Source organism: Vulpes lagopus, chromosome 13 (genome assembly GCF_018345385.1).
Source record: "Vulpes lagopus strain Blue_001 chromosome 13, ASM1834538v1, whole genome shotgun sequence".
NCBI classification, from domain to species: Eukaryota; Metazoa; Chordata; class Mammalia; order Carnivora; family Canidae; genus Vulpes; species Vulpes lagopus.
In genome coordinates, this window is record NC_054836.1 from 53,396,962 (window position 1) to 53,416,594 (window position 19,633).

At 34.9% G+C, this 19,633-nt stretch overlaps 1 protein-coding gene across 5 annotated transcripts in view; it reads left to right on the forward strand.

Moving 5' to 3' along the window:
* Positions 1-19,633, forward strand: part of FOXP2 (forkhead box P2) — a 557,737-nt gene that overhangs the window by 244,924 nt on the left and 293,180 nt on the right. Inside the window, exon 3 of one of the 5 annotated variants that reach the window (XM_041727435.1) lies at positions 11,864-11,919. The exons of the other annotated variants lie outside the window; for them this stretch is intronic. The gene's annotated coding sequence lies outside the window, so the exon portion shown is untranslated. The remainder of the gene's footprint in view (positions 1-11,863; positions 11,920-19,633) is intronic. 5 annotated transcript variants of the gene reach the window in all.

A 19,633-nucleotide genomic window follows, 5' to 3' on the forward strand; every position in this document is an offset into this window, starting at 1 on the left:
CCAGCTGGCTGGCAAATGTGTGCAGTTGGTGACAAGGAGAACTGGGTGAGACTGTGTAGATGGATTGGTGCAAATTCATCACCACAGCTAGGAAAATACCCGTGAGCAAATGCCTCCCTAATGGACAACACATGGTTGTTTATATTCAATTGAATTGTAGATATATAGTTCGTCATTAATCTTACTTACAGAAAATCTCACTTTTATTTAATGGATACAATAACTTCCTGCTTTAAAATTTATTGGATTAAATTTTTATAACTATGTTTGACAAATATTTTTCGTTCTCTTTTCATGTAATGTTCTTTTACCTGTAGAATTTTGTTACTTTTTAGGACATTTTGGATTTGCAGTAGTCTCTTTTAGTTTGTAATGCCATGGGCAAAAATCACCTGAAAGCATTGATGATTTTGATGAGAACAAATCAGTCTGTGCTGAATATTAATTGTGAAAAAAATGTTAAATCAAGCACATAATCTTTGGCTAGTGCCATTCAGACATCTCTTCCTCTGCATTTATTAGTATGATTTGGATAAAAGAGTAAATTTAGTATTGTCTTGGTATTTGGAAATCTGTGTGCTTTAACCAGCACAAATTAAATTAAGCTATTCACTACTTTCAAAAAGGGCGCTTAATAATATTGAGTAAGCTTTCAAACTCAGTTTACTTCAGCATACACTAATTACTCCCATCTAATCATGCTGTATCATGTAATTAATATGAACATAGCGAGGATCCACTTTTAATTTTTTTTTCCTTCCAGAGGCTCTCATACAAAATAGCAGTATGTATAATTAAAAACTACAACTTAAACAGGTCTAACTCTCCCTTTAAAAGCAGTATACATTTCATTTGGTCATCTCAGACATTTCATAAGGGGCAACCTTACTATAATTGTATGCATTCTAGTTTAAAAATGGTGAGTTTAATTTAATACACCAGAAACCTATTTTATTCTTTCAGCCTAATTAATCAGCATATATCAAAACCTTAGTTTTAGAACAAGTAGATTATAGAATGTACACAGTGAATTCCTGTTAGACTCAAAATGGCTCTTTTAAACCTATTCAGGTTTTGATTCTAATACAAAACGTAAAATATACATGTTAAAACTGGGTACCACTATTGGTAAGGAAGTCTGAGAGCCATGGAATATATAATTATCTGGGCTTTTCAGAAATTAAAGCTCTGCGGTTTTCATTGTATAATTTTTTACATTGAAATGACTTCTGTGTTTAGAGAAGATTAATCTCTTTAGATCTCTCATAGACCATTTTCAGACCACTAGGGTCTGACAATAGCCCTTTACTGAGATTTTAAGTTGTTTCAATCTAAATTTTGTGATAAGCTATAGTACAGTACAATTGATGGCAACCGTCATGTAGGTTTCTTTTTTAAATGTAATTTCATGTTTTCCCCAATGGAAAGTATTTCTCATACCTGATTTTCAAAAAAACAATTCTATGTTTACATTCTGTGGTTATTTGACATGCCATACGAGGGAGAGAGAGAGAGAGAGAGAGAGAGAGAGAGAGAGAGAGAGAGAGAGAGAGAGAGAGAGAGAGAGAGAGAGAGAAAGAGAGGTTGAGGTTTAATTTTTAGAGTTTTTTTGTTAGAAACTTAGGAACGTGCTACTAATCATTTTTCCCGAAATTCCTATTTTTATGAGTTTTAGGGTTTTTACAGTCAGTATGAATTCTTCTGTCAGAGTGCAGACCCATTGACAATACAATCATTTAAAAATCTAATTACTTTCACCTGTTTAAATAAGTGAAATTCATGCTGGAAAACGTGTGCAAACTGCCACGGGAAGTAGTTGAACTCTCGTTCAAGGAAGGTTTTCCAGGCATCCTTTTTGTCCCTTGAGGTGTTAATGTCCTTTTAGAAGTCTGTATGGATTTGGTCTATAGCCACAGATTTGTGACTAAATGACTGTGTGATCGAAGCTACTAAACAGTAATAAGGCTTGGTAATAGCTGTTTGAGGTTTATTTCAAAAGCTTCATGTCTAATCTCATTAGAATACCTATGGGTACAAATGTTATTTTTCCCTTGTGTGTTCTAAACATAGAGTAAATGATAGATCATAATTAATGTACTAAAAAGGCACATTTTGCCTTTGTTTTTATTTTACGATGCATAGTTCACCTAAACCTAACAAATATGCATTCATTTTCTTTTCCTTTTTGTTTTGTTTTTGTGTTAACTAAATAGCCTGCACTTATATATATAGAAGGAGAAGGTGCATGTTTGTCACTGAATCTGCCAGCTTTAAACAAATCAAAACAAAAAGAATCTTTCCCTAATAGTCTTGCAACATATTTGAAGCACAGCCCGTTGTTTGTTTGGGAAGATGAACAGAATATGTGTTATGAAATTTCTCAGCAGCAGTAGTTATACATTTTCAGTTGATAGACTTTTAAGCTGTCACATCTTTATTTTCTTTTCCTGGCAACAATTATTGCGTCATGAAATGAAGATAATTGTAATTTTGTTTTGTCTTAGATGCCATTTATAAGATATGTTATACATATTATTACCTCTCATTCCTATTAGATTTTTTTTAAGCAAAATTAGAGTTTAGTTGATTCAGGGGAATTATACTACTGCCTTTAAAGCATTATTAGCATTTTGTTAAGATTGGATATTAAAGAATTCAAATGACCAGGTCTGTTATTAGAGTAGAGAAACAAATTTGACTTAACTATTTTGATTTTTTTTTTCCTGTTCTTCCAATACGTAGAGCATGTACTCTGTGCACAGGCTAACTTACAATATATGTGTGTCTTTATGTATGTGTGTTTTACATATTTAAACAAATACTTTTAGATAATAGGATTTACAAATATGGTTCAGAAGTTTTGAACTCCTATGCCTCTGGGAGCCAAACAAAGCCCACAAAGGAACAAAATAGACTTTTGCCAAGAAATTATGAAGTGATGGAGGCAGACAAAACTGGAGATTATAGGCTTCTTCTGTAGATTATTCAGATTCAGTTGTTTTAAAATACCCTGTGTAAAAATAAGTAAAATAAATACCCTGGGCACTGTAATTATTAAGGAAAACACATTGGTGGACTGAATTTGGTCTTTGGGATACCAGTTGGAAACTTCTAAAAAAACACCCCATCTTTTCTATATATCATCCATCGGGGTTTTCTGCCACGGAGGAATCACTCGTATGACCCTCCAATCTGATGCTTCTGATTGAGGAGTGTACCAGGAGTTGCCAGTATAAGAATTAGTAGGTTACTAAATATTCTAGTCTGTGTAATAGAGCTACAAACTATAAGCCAATCAAACAGTATCTTAAAATTAGTGCTTTGGAATAACTACAGTTATAGCTCTCTGCCGTCATAGTTCTTTACATTATTGAAAGCCATTTCTATGGAGTCCCAAGTACAGAATTTTCTATTCTTACAACCAACAGACACACCCATCTACTGTTCTCTGGTCCTCACTGATGCCCTGATTTTGTAATCCCATTGCTCTCAAGCCAGCATTTCCTTTCTAAAATCATGGAACATCACCTCCTTCTAGTGAAGACAAGAATATCTTTGTAAAAGATGACGAAAGCATCACTATAATACAATTGCCATTTATAGAAATGCACGTTATATATGTGCAATCCTAAACATAACTGATGAAAATTTTTTAAAAAAATTTTGGCCTGGCTTTGTATAATGAAAAATATCTGGTTTTCTTTAAAATTAAGCATTACATTGAAACTGGTGAAATGACACATTTGTTTGGGCCTAAGGGCAAGTACTATTCCAGTTTTTATAACTGTTAGTAAAACATCTGTCTGATTTTAAAAGCTGAAAGGCATGCTAATTATTTTCTTTAATTTTTAATTATTATTTTTAGTTGCAATGATACCCTCACTAGTCTGAAGTGACTTATGAAACCTGTTTTATTTACAGTATAAATTTCTAATTGAACTAAATTATACACATTGGCTAGTTCTCCATGGCATATAGAATTTGAAAACAAAATTGGATCCTCTGTACAGAACAAGAGAACACAAACTGGTGACACCTTAAAAATCAGACTGATGTACGTGGCTTTGTTTCTGAAACCAAACGAATGTCTCCACCCTTAACATGCATCATTTGAAGAGAGTGCCATTTTAAGAATGTAAATAACTTTAGATAGTGTGTAATCACTGTGAGGAACAGCATTGCAATTTTAACATCTAACGTGTAGGTCATTTTAGGGGCCACACTGATCATGGTCAGAGCCTCAAGCATGGTGTTGGCCCGAAAAAGGGGGGCAGAATGGTGAGTGTGAAACCCCTCTACCATTTAGAAAGAATCTTTTGTCTCTCCGGGGACTCATGAGGAAGGTTGCCCAGACTTGCCAGGAGGTCCAGCTTGGTGGCTAGAGAAGAAGCACACACATGGCTTCAATAGGGGTGCATTCCACCAGTGGCTGCTGTCTGGGTAGCATCGTGCCAACAGTACACGACGTGCCAATAAACGGGGCTCCGATGCGTCTTGCTGACGAGACCACTGTCACCAACACTGCAGCTACCTATTGCTGTGTAAGAAAACACCTGAAAGCTTGTAGCTTAAAATAATGATCACTTCTGTTGTTGCTGTTCTTTGTGTATCTACGGTTTTGGCAGGGCTCCCCTGGAAGGCTTGTCTCTGTGCCCTGTGCCTTTCCGTCGGGCCTGCTAGACTGAACCTGCGTGGTCAGGCCACAGAAGGAGGTTCACTCACAGGGCTGGCCACTTGGTTCTGGCTGGAGGCTTGGAGTTTAGCCAGGGCTGTCGGCTGAGTGCTTTGGTTCCTCTTCGCTGAGTTGCTTGGGCTTCCTCATAGCTTGGCAACAAGTCTTCCAAAGAGTGTTCCCAGGAGGAAACTGCAAGGCCAAGAGGCTCCCCTGGACGTCCAAGAACATCACTTCCATCACATTCTATTTGCCTAGCAAGTCACTAAGGCCGGGCCATTTTTAAAGGGAGGAGAATTAGATCCCATCTCACAATGGGAGGACTAGACAAGAATTTGTTGCCATTTTTAACCTACCACAGCAAAACGGTGAATTGTGGTATGGGCGCTCCTGGCCCAGGCAGAGGGGCCGTTCACATGCTGAGAGTCCTACACAGTCCACTCGGGACAGGCTTCCTGATTATAAATGCTGGCACTTCCACCAATGACCTCTAACATATAGTTAGTATACACCATGGCCAGGCAACTATATGGGCATTATGGGCATTTTAAAAATTACAATATCCCATCAGTTCTTTCAAGTGGATGATGATATTATCTAAGACACAGAGAGGTTCAGTTACTTGCCCTGGGTTCATAGCTAGTTGTTAGCAAATTGAAGGTTCAAAAGCAAACTACGGTTTGCTACAGTTGATACTCTTAACCACCATATAATATAATTTCATATGCGAAGGTTTGTCTGTGTCTTCTACTTTTGACCAGCAGGCTAAGAAAACACTACTTACTCTGTTTCACCTGAGCCACGTATGAAATGACTTCATTGAATGCAGAAGTCTGGGAACGTAAGAGTTTCTCTAAGGAAAAAAAAAAATCATCCTTTGAAAGCAGCAGAGGCTAAGAAGTCCCATGAAGATGGAGTCCTGTGTTGAGAGCACAGTTTACAAGTAGAAACCAGATCCACCATGTGTTGAAAAAGGAAGTCATAGGGCGCTAGAGGACTTGGGATGGGGGCTGAACAAGGATGTGGGTCAGCACCTGAGTCAGAAGAAGTATCTGAACCATAGTTGGGAAGTGCTAAGGTTAGAGTCAGGAAAGCATTAACAAGAGTCAGATCTGAAGACAGAACTATAAACCAAAGAATGATTAGTGAGATGAAAAGCTCTATTGACTTTGTAAACTTTGACTATTCTCCTTCCTTAATCCCTGCCTCTTGTGAAGCTACCTACACCCATCTAGGATTTTTCTCCTGCTGTTTATCTAATCTGAAATCTGTTGTTGTTAGGCTCCCCCAGGCACTACAGTTTGCCCGTGAACTGATCATTTCTGCAGCACTGACTGCTGAAACCATGTTTACTAGCACCTTCTTATTTTCCCCTTCCTGCTGACAGTAGGCTGGTCTGGCTTGTGCACTGCCAGAAACAGAACACAAAGGCCCAGATAGACAGCTTGATGCTTTGTATAATATCTCTGTCCTTAATGACTGCCATAATAGCCAAAATAACCAATAAGCTATTTTAATAGTTATGAAGTTGTAACAAAAACTTATCAGAATAGTTTTTATCCATATGGTTCTGATATATAGAAATTTTGCATCCTTTTATTTAAATCTCTGTCAACTGATTTCCAAAGGATTGTACAGTGCATTCAATAGTATTACATGTGTATGTGTATGTATATATATGTGTATATATATATATATATATATACACATATATATATACTTTCATTATGCTGTTAATTGCTTCTCTTTCATGTCATTCATTAATTGTCTCTATGTTTGCCAAAAAATCATAGTCAAAGAATTCTATTTCTCTTCTCATTTCTATTAAAAACTCAAAGGTGTATCCTAATGAAAAACATTTGGAAAAAAAAAAAAAGAAAAACATTTGGCTTGAGGTTGTCAGTATATCACACATTATGAGAATAAAGAAAAAGTGTTTAATATTCTGATTAAAACCAATTATACTAGATCTATTAATGAGATTGAGTTGTACTTGTTCTAAATTCAAAATATTGGAAAGAATGATGTTGTGTTTTGTATTATTCCCACTTTGCGCTATAGAAATTTGATTAAGTTTTATGTCAGTCTCAGACTGATTTTTCTACTTTTAACTTTTCTTTATTACCCTGTACTCTTCCTAGTATGTGAATCTACTGACCCTTTAGATGTATTCTCATTAGGTGTACTTGTATGGTTCATTAACGTATCCTTAGACAGATAGGGATCACACAGGTATGCAATGTCCAATCCTTCTCTGAAGCAAAGGAGTCGTGCCCCAGTGGCTTTAGGGGCATTCACTTGTCATGCAGTTGGCTTTTGGCCAAAGAGATGAACAAATTAGTAGACTGTACCTGTGTTGGCCCTGTTCCTAGTCTCATTTATGTAATTGATGTCTGGTGGCCTCATTATGGATCATTAGCATATCAACGTGGTGTCTGAGCCTGGCAAAGTGCTGCTTGTTGTCAGGCATTAGCAATGTGCCATAACATATAAAGCAAGAGAACTTGGACATTCTAACTGGATCATTGGGAAAGCAAGATGGTAGCATAAGAGGCTCAAATACAGTAACTCTTGTGCTCCCTTGAGTTCCCTTGTGTTTGAAATAGTTAATAACAAGCTTGGATTTTAAATTTTAAAACAAAATTATTTATTTATTTAGAATGGAGAGAGAGAGCGAGAGAGAGAGAGGCAGAGACACAGGAGGAGGGAGAGGCAGGCTCCATGCAGGGAGCCCGAAACGGGACTCAATCCCAGGATTCCAGGATCGCGCCCTGGGCCAAAGGCAGGCGCCAGACCGCTGAGCCACCCAGTGATCCCCTAGATTTTTTTTTTATAAAAGAAAAGATACTTGTTTTGTTAATAATGATACTCTAAATATGTGGTCCCTTTAAATGTTTCAGGTTCCTTCACATTAACTTCATTTTCATTGCTTTTATGTCTCATCAATGTACATATTTGTTAATACCTATGGCCAAGAATAATTTTTATCTTAAATAGAATGGATTTTTAAAACAAAGAATTTGCATATTTAGAAATGTGTTTTTTTATTTTAGTGAAATAATTAAGTGTAAGAATGGACTGTCTTAACATTACTTCAGAAGAATCCTAGGTTATTATATAGCCAACCTAAAATACAAGCTTGAGATTCTCTATTCTGGAATTGTTCTCAGGAAGTGTCATTAGATTACCAGCTGTTTATGATATGAAACAAAAGAGTGTTAGAGATACTTTTATCCACTTAGTACTTCTAATTTAAGGTAGATGATATAGACAGGGATGTTATTGTAACATTTACTACCATAAATGTAGAATAAAAATAAATGAAATTATTTTAAGAAGTAAAAGAAACATATGCAGATAAATTATATTTGATGCAAAGGATATATGTTTTTAGAAGTGGAAAAATAAACCTTGCTTCTAGAGTTCTATTTGTTACAACCCACAACCTGCCACATAATTTCTCAGAAGTAAAAATTACCATAGTGTAAGTGGCTTTTTTCTTCCGAGAGTAAATATTTTGTCATTTCTAACCCCAGTGCCCCAGGTCTAGTATGTAGTAAGTACTAAATTAACATGTGAGTACCAAATGAATGAATAAAATCCACACTCTTTAAAAAATATTTATTTATTTGAGAGAGAGGGAGAGAGAGAGAGCAGGAACAGGGAAGGGGCAGAGGGAGAAGAAGAAACAGAGCAGGAAGCCAGACCCAGGCTCCATCCCAGGACCCTGGGATCATGACCTGAGCCAAAGGCAGATGCTTTACTGACTGAGCCACCCATTCCGCCCCCCCCCCCAGTTTTTAAAATATAAAATGCCAGTTTTTTTATCTAATTACCAAAGTGAGAATATATTTATTGTGAAACAAATACTGAACAAAAAAGAAAATAGAAATCATTGGTAATATCTACTGTTCACATATTGTTAAAAAGAATATTCTTTGAATCTATGTATTTATAGTTTTTAAAAATTAAAATATTGTGGTTCTCTAAATAATTGATTAACTAGCTTTTGTCATCTAATTTCGAACATTTTTCCAAACTCTTTAAATATTCTATACCTCATTTTCTCCTTGGTACCCAACAGTTACTATCATATATTGTATCCTAAATGGATGCCAAAATGAATTCTCTATTAAGTCCTAAACAAATACTTTATTTATTTTCTGAGGTAGGCATTATTTCTGTTTTAGCAATATAGAAAATTGAGATTCAGAAAGATGGATACTTACGAAGGTGAAACAGGTACTAACAGAGGAAAGATTTGAATTGAAGGGCCTGATTCCCACGTGCATACCTTGAACCACCATGATGTATCACCACCCAATACAAATGCAAATTTTCTTATATAGTACTCCGTATTGACTTTTAGATGTTCCATTCTTTTACTATTACTGCATGGAGGCTTGTCTGAAGACAAAAAGGGGAGAAAAGAAAGGAATGAAGGAGGGACAAGTGGAAACTTTCAGGAGTGATGGATATTCATTAGCTTGATTGTGTCATTAGTTTCAAGTACATACCCTCCTTGAATTATGTTGGGGTTACATCCCAACAAGCCCATCGTAAGTTGGAAATATTCTAGGTTAAAAGTGTATTTATTACACCTAAGCTACTGAACATTATTCCTTAGCCTAGCTTACCTTCAACATGCTCAGAACACTTACTTTAGCCTACAGTTGGGCAAAATTATCTAACAAAAGACCTATTATATTATAGTGTTGAATATCTCATGTAATTTATTGACTACTGTACCGAAAGAGTGAAACAGAATGATTTATGGGTACAGAACTGTTTTGAGTGTATTGTTTACCCTTGCGATCCTGTGGCTGTGGCTCACTGCTGCTACCTGTCATCACAAGAAAATAATTATCGAACTGCTATATCACAGACTGGGAAAAGATCAAAATACAAAATTTGAAGTATAGTTTCTACTGAATGCGTATCACTTTTGCCCTATCATAAAGTTGAAAATCATTAAGTCGAACCATCATAAGTTGGGAACTGTCTATATAGACATATGTTGAAACTCAGAAAACTGTAGCCTTGATAAGTAGTTTGATAGGAATAAACAAAGGTATGTAAGCAAAGCTATAAAAAAATGTTGGAAAAGAAAACCACACTGAGATAACGTTCCTGTGTAAAGAATTGACTGTGTCTATGATTATTTCCTTCATAAAATTCTTGAAGAGTTTTTTTTTGGGGGGGGAATCTATTAATTAATTTTAGGGTTTTTTTAAAGATTGATTGATTGATTGATTGATTGATTTATGAGAGAGAGGCAGAGACACAGGCAGAGGGAGAAGCAGGCTCCATGCCGGGAGCCCAATGCAGGACTCAATCCCGGGACTCCAGGATTGCGCCCTGGGCCAAAGGCAGGCGCCAAACCCTGCTGAGCCACCCAGGGATCCCCCAATTTTAGTATTTTTATATGCATACACATGTCCACCAGAAATGTGTGAAGGTACACTTTTCCCATGAGTGTATCAAATACTTGTTTTAAAATAAGAATAACAATTACATAGTGAGATTTACTGTATATCATATATTCTACTAAGTGCTTCATTATCTCCTTTCATCTTCATGTCACCAATTTAGATGAGGGATAAAAGACAAATACTCAAAAAGATTCCACAGCTTGACCATGGTAATACAGCTAGTAAACAGTAGATGAAGGATATAAATAGTAGAGGAAGGATATGGTCCCCAGGCAACGTAGCTATACTGTCCTGTTCTCTACTCTCACAAATGTGATGTACTCACTAAACCCTTATATTTTTTACACAACTTCTTGAAAAGCTGTGGCCAAAGGATGAAGGGAAGTGCCAAAAGAATACATAATGAGATGACTACATAAATTTTCATCCAAACTTGGATGTACCCTTATGTATTTGAAAAATGGTGCTATTAATAATTAAACTGGTGCCACAAGTGTAAAGAGAACATCACTGGACAAACTGGGAAGAGAAAAAGTGGGGAAAGCCATGCAGTTTTAAATACTATTTTAAATATATTTTTTAAAGTTTACTTAGTTATTTTTAGAGAGAGTGAGCAAGCAGGGGGAAGGGCAGGGGGAGAGAATCTCGAGCAGACTCCCAAGTGTGGCTCTCAATGCAGGGCCTTATCTCAAGACCCTGAGCTCATGACCTGAACTGTAATCAAGGGACACTTAATCAAGTGAGCCACCCAGATGCCCTTTTTAAATATTTTAAATATTACCAATATACTCTATGCAGGTATATTTCATTTACACAGTGGCCCTTGAGATATTTGTGGTCAGTTTCCCCCAAAGAATTCAGATACAGGGTGACTGGTTGGTTCATTCAGAAGAGCATGTGACTCGTAATCTCAGGGTCTTAAGTTCAAGCCTCATAGGTGTAGAGATTACCAAAAGAAATTAAAAAAATAAAAAGAATATAGATGCTCTGAGAAGTTCTGGGGCAACTTCTCACAAAATTAGTGACTAGAATTAGCCAATTCGATCCAATTCCAAAGTCCATCATTACTCTTAACTAGCTTTTTTTCCATATATAAATAAAATAAGGTTGATTTGCTCTCAAAAAGCAAATAATGAAAGTAAATTCTAAGAGTTCTCATCACAAGGAAACATTATTTTCCTTTTTTAAAATGTGTTTATTTTCATTGAGGTAAAATTGGTATATACCATTGTATAAATTTCAGATATATAACATTATAATTTGACATCTGTATACACTACAAAGTGATTACCATCAGAAGACTAGTTACCATTCAGTACCGTGCTATTGATTACCTCCACTCATTTCACCCACTCTCCGACCCCTTTCTTCTCTGATAATCATCAACCTGCTCTCTGTATTTGTGAGTTTTTGATACTCTTTTGTTTTAGATTCTACATACAAGTGAAATCATATATTGTCTTCCGCTGTCTTATTTCACGTAGCATAATATTCTCAAGGTTCATCCATGTTGTCATAAATGGAAAGATTTTGTTCTTTATGGCTGAGTAGCAGTCCATTGTATATATTGTATTCTCTTTATCTATTCACCCATCAATGGATGCTTAGGTTGTTTCCATATCTTAGCTATTGTAAATAATGTTTCAATGACCATAAGGGTGCATGTATCTTTTTGAATTAGTGTTTTCATATTCTTTGCTTAAATACCCGGAAATGGAATAACTAGATCATTTGGTAAGTCTATTCTTAATTTTTTCAGGACTCTTCATACTGTTTTCCGTAGTGGATGCACCACTTTGCTTGCCCACCAATCGTGTATGTATACATTCTCTCCACATCCTCTCCAACATTTGTTATTTCTTGTTTTTTTTTTCTTTTATTATTAGAATGATAATAGCCATTCTAACAGGTACAAAGTGATATTTCATTGTGGTTTTGATATGCATTTCCCTAATAATTAGCAATGAGTATCTTTTCACTGCCTATTGGCCATGTCTACCTCTTCTTTGGAAAAAATGTCTGTTCAGACTCTCTGCCCATTTAAAAGATTTTTTTAATTGTTCAGTTGTATAAGTTCTTTATATATTTTGGCTATTAACCTTTTATTGAATATATGATTTGTAAATATCTTTTCCCAGTCAGTAGATTGCCTTTTTATTCTGATGATAGTTTACTTCACTGTCAGAAGCTTTTTAGTTTGAGAGAGTCCCATTTGTTAATTTTTGTTACTGTTTCTCTTGCCTTTGGAGTCAGACTCACTACATATCACTAAGATTGATGTTTTTTCTAGAAATTTTATGGTCTAGGGTCGTCCATTCAAGTGTTTAATCTATTTTGAGTCAATTTTTATGCACAATCTAGGACAGTGGTCTAGTTTCATTTTTTTGCGTGTAGCTGTCCAATTTTCCCAGCACCATTTATTAAAACAACTGTTGTGTATTCTTGCTTCTGTTATCATAAATTAATTGTCTCTATACATGTGGGTTTATTCCTGAGCCCTCAGTTTTTTTCCACTGATTTACGTGTCTATTATTTTAATATCATACTGTTTTGAGTACTTACAACTTTGTGGTATAGTTTGAAATCTGACAGTGTGATACCTTTGGCTTTGTTCTTTTCAAGACTGCTTTGTCTTTTCAGGATCTTTAGTAGTTCCCTACACATTTCAGAATTCTTTGTTCTAGTTCTGTGAATAAGGTCATTGGAATTCTGGTAGGAATTGTATTGAATTTGTAGATTATTTTGGTATTTGATGATATAAATTTTTACAAATCATGAGCACAGAATATCTCTCCATTTATTCGTGTCTTCAGTTTCTTCCATCAGGGCCTAATAGTTTTCAGAGTACAGGTCTTAAACCTTCTTGGTTAAGTTTATTCCTCAGTATTTTATTCTTTTTGATGCAATAGTAAAGGGCATTGTTTTCTTAATTTCTCCTGATAGTTTGTTATTAGTGTATAGAAATTTCACATATTTTGCATATTGATTTTGTTTCTTGTAATTTTATTGAATGTGTTTATTCTAACAGGTTTTTTTTTTGGTGGAGACTTTAAAGGTTTCTTTCTTTCCTTCAATTTTTTTTTTTTTAATACTAGGCAGTCAATAGTGCCAATAGTGCAATATTGGTTTCAAGTAAGGTTTTTTTTATACATAGTATGTCATCTGCAAATAGTGATATATTTACTTCTTCCTTTTCAACTTGGATGCTTTTTATTTCTTTTTCTTGCCTTAATGCTGTGGCTATGACTTCCAAGACTATGTTAAATAAAAGTGATGATAGTAGGTATTATTGTCTTGTTCCTAATTTTAGAAGGAAAACTTTCCATTTTTCCACCATTGAGTGGGATGTTAGATGTGGGTTTGTCATATATGGCCTTTATTATGTTGAGGTTAGGTTCCCTCTGTACCCGCCTTATTGAGAATTTTTTATCATAAATTGGTTTTGACATTTGTTTTTTCTGCTTCTGTTGAGAAGTAGAAGTTGCTAGTATGATTTTTATCCTTTATTTTGTTTTTGTGGTGTATCATGTTGATTGACTTGTGGATTTTAAACTGTCATGCATCCTTGCAATAAATCCCATTTGATCATGGTATATGATTCTTTTCTGTATTGTATTATTAAATTCAATTTGCTAGTATATTTGATAATTTTTGCATCTGTGTTCATTAAAAATATTGGCCTATAATTTTCTTCTCTTTCTCTGTCTCCCTCTCTCTGTTTTTGTGATGTTCTTATCTAGTTTTGGTATCAGGATCAGGGTAATGCTGGTCAGATAAAATGAGTTTGTAATGATCCTTCCTCTTTAACTTTTTGAATATTTTAGAAGGATAGATATTAAATCTTTGAACATTTGGTAGAATTCACCAATGAAACTGTCTAGTTTTAGAATTTTGTTTGTTGGGAGTTTTTTAATCAGTGATTCAATCTTTTTACTGGAAATTGATCTATTCGGATTTTCTTCATTATTCAGCCTTGGAAGACTGTGTGTTTGTAGGAATTTATTCATGTCTTCTAGTTTGCCCAAAGTGTTGTTATATAATTATTTGTAGTAGTTTCTTATGATTCTTTGTATTTCTGTGGTATCATTTGTAACTTCTCTTTCATTTCTATTTTTTAATTTATTTGAGCCTTCTCTCTCTCTTTAAAGATTTTACTTACTTATTTGAGATAGAGCAAGAGATAGAGAAAGAGAGTGAGCATGAGTGGGAGATGGGGCATAGGAGCAAGGAGAAGCAGGCTCCTCAGTGAGCAGGGAGCCCAATGTGGGACTCAATCCCAGGACACTGGGATCATGACCTGAACTGAAGGCAGATACTTAGATGACTCAACCACCCAGTCACCCAAGCCCTCTCTCTTTTTCTCGTTTAGTCTAACTCTAAGGGCTTTTCAATTTTGTTTACCTGTTCAAAGAACCAACTCTTAGTTTCATTGATCTTTTCTGTTGTTTGCTTAGTCTTTATTTCATTTTTTTCCTTTCTGATTTTTGTTATTTCCTTCCTTCAGCTAACTTTGGGCTTTATTTTTTCTTCTTTTTTAGTTCCTTTGTGTTATAAGTTAGATTGTGATTTTTCTTCTTTCTTGTGGTATACCTATATTGCTCTTTACTTCCTTCTTCAACCTGCTTTTGATGTATTCCATAGATTTCAGTATGTTGTATTTCTGTATTCATTTGTTGCTAGCTTTTTTCCCCCATGATTTCTTCAGTGATCTATTTGGTTGTTTAGTATCATGCTGTTTAATTTCCACACTTTTCTGTGTTCTCCAGTTTTTTTCCTTGTAATTGACTTCTAATTTCATACCATGCGGTCAGAAAAGATGCTTGATGTGATTCTGATCTTCTTGAATTTAAGCGAGACTTGTTTTGTGGCCTAATAGGTGATCTGTTTTGTAAGATGTTTCAGATGTTTCATGTGTATTTAAGAAGACTGGGAATGCTTCTGCTTTTGGATGGATGTTCTGTATATATCTAATAAGCCCATCTGGTTTAATGAATTGCATAAAGATAATATTACTTTGTTTTCTGTCTGGATGATTATCCAATGTTGTAAGTAGGATGATGAAGTCCTCTACTATTATTGTATTTCTATCAGTTTCTCCCTTTATGTCCATTAATATTTGCTTTATATATTTTGGTGCATCTATGTTGGGTGCATAGATATTTGTAAATATTATATCTTCTTGTTGGATTGACCCCTTTATCATTATGTCTTTTGTTATAGCCTTTTTATTAAGTCGTTTGCTAATATTAGTATAGCTATGCCAGCTTTCTTTGCATTTTCATTTGCATGGAATATTTTTCTCCATTTCTTTACTTACAGTTTTTGTCCTTATGTCTGCAGTGAATCCTTTGTATACAAACTAAAGATGAATTTTTTTTTTTAGCCACCCTGTGTCTTCTAATTAGAGAATTTAGCACAGTTATATTTAAAGTAATTATTGGTAGGTATGTACTCATTGACATTTTGTTATTTTGTGGCTGTTTCTGAAGGTTTTCTCTGTTAATTTCTTCTCCTTCTTCCCTTATGGTGTGATAGCTTTCTTCAGTATTATATTTACATATCTTTCTCATTTTCTTTTGCACTTACTATAAGTTTTTGCTTAATGTTTACTGTAAGATTCATATATAACTTCCTATGTATATAATGGTTAGTTTTAAGTTGATAGGAACTTAAATTTGAACAAAAATTGTATTTTAACACTCTCTTCCTCATATATATATATATATATATATATATATATATTTAAAGATTTTATTTGTTTATTCATGAGAGAGAGAGAGAGAGGCAGAGACACAGGCAGAGGGAGAAGCAGGCTCCATGCAGGGAGCCTGATGTGAGATTCAATCCCGGGACTCCAGGATTATGCTTTGGGCTGAAGGCAGGTGTTAATCCACTGAGCCACCCAGGGATCCCCTCACTTTTATATTTTTGATGTCACATTTTGCATCTTTTTATTTTATGCAGCTCTTAACTAACCATTTTAGTTTTAGTTAACTTTACAACTTTTATTGTTCAGCCTTCATAGCTCCTTTATAAGTAATTGATCCAATGTCTTTGCTATATATTTACCTTTTCCAGTAAAATTTTTATGTTCATATATTTTCTTGATATTAATTAGTACCATTTATTTTAAATTTAAATAAGTCCCTTTTACTCTCTTATAAGGCCAGTTTACTGGTGATTAACTCCTGTAGTTTTTGCATATCTGGAAAACTCTTAATTTCTCCTTCAATTCTGAGTGATAACTTTGCAGGGTAGAAAATTCTTGGATTTTTTCCCTTTACTTTATGAGACAATGGATATTAGCTGAACCTCTTGTGGTAATCATTTTTGCAAAATATGTAAATCAAACCATTATGTTGTATTTCTTAAACTTTTAAAGTGATATATTTCTCAATAAAACTGGGGCAGGAGAAAGCAAATAATTGTCATAAATTGTGAAGCAAAAGACTAGACATCCATAATCTTAGCATGATTAAGTTAGTTATGTGGATCTTGTACATCTTTTTTTTTTTTTACTCTTTCTTTTATATGTCAGTTACAAGTGAATTTATTTTTTAATTGGCATTCAAGGTATTATCCATGTAATCTGTGTACATCTGTGTATCATGCTGGCATGGAATCAGAATCAAACAATATTCAATGTTACAGAAAAACAGAGCTACAGAAAAATATTTAATCCAGTGGCTCTCAAATACAATCTGTAGATAAACGCCAACCATGATTAAGTGGCTTGTGATAAAAACAAAAATTTCAAAGGAAATGTTCTTTTGATCATCATCTCTCTTACTTGGAAAAATAATAGTTGGCATCCTAGCACTCTTCCTAGTTTTGTCTTGTCCTGTCTTTTCTTTTTCTTCTTTCTTTCTTTGTGCTTTTCCTCCTCCTCCTGTTTTTCCACCTCCTCCTCCTCCTAGAGATGTATAAGTTGTTGAATTCAATATGCTGGCATGCTCCAGTCAAAGTCAGTCCCCTTTTCTTACAGAAGAAAAAAGTGGGCCATTGAAATATTAAACTTGTCAGAGTACCCAACTGTTGCTTTTGTTTTCATGCCTACCACATGTGAGGCACTGGGCTAGGTAGTTTTTATACATTGTTCATTTATGTTTTACAATATCTATAAAGATAATTATTCTTATATCCATTACATTTGAGAAAACTGAAGTTAAGAAAAGTTCAGATGGCTTACCCAAAAAAGCATGGAATATAAGTGGCCCAACTCAGAGTTCAAGCTTGGAACTGTAGAAGCATGATTTCTTCCCCTCCAGTGCCTCAAAGAGGCTGTGTTATCTCCTCATTCACTCATCTTCCCATTTTCCTCAGTTTTTTCATGTTATCTACATTTCCTTATACACAATTTTAGGTTTAGACAACAATTAAATTAGTAATATTGCACTATTTTTATTTAACATTTCACAATCCTCAACAGAACAATTAGTCCAGAAAATAAAATTATACATAGTATATAGCCCTTTTGTTTACCAGGAAAATTATGATGTTAAAAAATACTGTTAAAATAACATTTTCAGAGCAAGCAGTTCATAAATTTAAGGTGATCAGCTATTCAACCTTCATAAGTCACAGAAATTTCTAATAAAAATATTAAGACATTCTCCTGAAAATTGTTATATTATTAATTTGTTATATTATGCTTTAAGGCACAATAAAGTAAAACTTCATTAATTCTCCCTCAGAGAGAGAAGTTCAAAATAATGTGGGATTTAAGGCAATCACTATTTTTTAAATTATTATTCATAAGAGACACAGAGAGAGAGGCAGAGACATAGGCAGAGCGAGAGGCAGACTCCTCAAGGAGACCTCGATACAGGACTTGGTATCCGGTCTTGGGATCACACCCTGTGCCAAAGGCAGATGCTCAACCACTGAGCCACCCAGATGTCCCCACTTAGCATTTCCTAAGTGCTTATTTGTGTTCCTTAAATGAATCAGGACAATACCTTAATGTTTATTGGATGTTTACAATGAGAAAAATGGTCAACCAGAGGCTGTGAAGTACAAAGATCATATGATAAAGTTTGTTCTTTGAAGAGGCTTATATTTTAATAAGAAGGGAAAAGATATACATGGTACTTTGTCAAGTAGAGTTAAGAGATTCCAGTGGCCTTCTCTTTTGGGACTCATTATTTACTATTTTGACTTGTAATTATTTGTGTACCATGGTTTATCTCCCCTACCACACTGTAACTTCTTGTTTGAAGTGATTTTACCTTATCCTTATTTATAATTCTCAGTAGCATCTGAGGCAATATATCACACAATGAGTAGCCCATAAATAGCTTTGGGATAAATAATGCATAAAACACTAAGAATACTAAGATATCTGTATATCTTGTGGTTTTTCTTGTTTCTTGAGATAGACCTGTATTACTCTGAACTTCTATATTTCTTCTGCCCAGATGCATAGAACTGGTAGCAGGTGCTATGGAATCCATAGGGATTGGGTTGCTCAGGAGAGTTTCCACAGAATAGAGATTAGTTGAATGAAAATGTGAAAAAAGAACTGCAGAGAAATTGTGGGGGGGGGCACATTCCAAGCAGGTGGAAAAGCAGGTAAGATGTTTATAAGTTACATTTTTTATTACATTAATCAGAAAAGTTATATTGTATACTTAGTCGGCACTGCAGACTTCTAGGATGGTATGATTTTTGTAGAAAAATACTGGTGAAGATTGAAACTAGAGTATAGGTCTTACCTATCAGCCAAATAGGAAGCTTATAATGTCAGTTTATATATTATCATTAATAAATATCAAAGTAATTCCTACCTTATGACAGAAGCTGTGTCATTGATTATTTGGAAGAAAATACATTGTTTTTCATAAATAAATGTATTTCTTTCTCTTCTTTTGCTCTTTTCCTCTCAGAGAGTATAAATCTATGATTTAGAGCCTGGGCTCTGTAGCTAATCTGCCTTGCTGCAAATCCTCTTTCAGGCCCTTACTGTAGGAACTTGGTTAAGTTACTGTATAGCCAGAATATAAGGTCTACTCATGTCACAGAGGCACAAAATAACAGGGCTAATTACAGTATATTAGTTTCCTTTTTCATAAAAGTCCAGCTGGTATAGTGGCTGTTTTAGTTATGTTCTTATATGACAAACTGCCACAAAACTTTAGGGGCTTAAAAAAAGCTCTTGACTCAAGGGTCTGGAATTTGAGCAAGGCTCAGTGAAGAAGGCTCATCTCTGCTGCATATCATATCAGATGAGCTGACTCAAGTGGTTCTTGAGCATTCAAGATGTGCTAAATGATATGTCTCATGCCTTTGTGCTGGCTGCAGCTGCAGCCACTTGATTCTCCTGCATGTGACCTCACTCTCTTCATGTGGTCTCTCATTTGGTAGTTCAGCCCAAGCTTCTTGATGTGGGGACCAGCTTCCACGAAGGTGCCAGCAGAGGCTGCAAGGCCTCTTAAAAGGTCGAGCCCAAAAGTCACAATGTCATTTCTGTTGCATTCTATTGGCTAACATAGGTTACAGCCAAGATATAAAGGGAGGAAAAATACCTTTG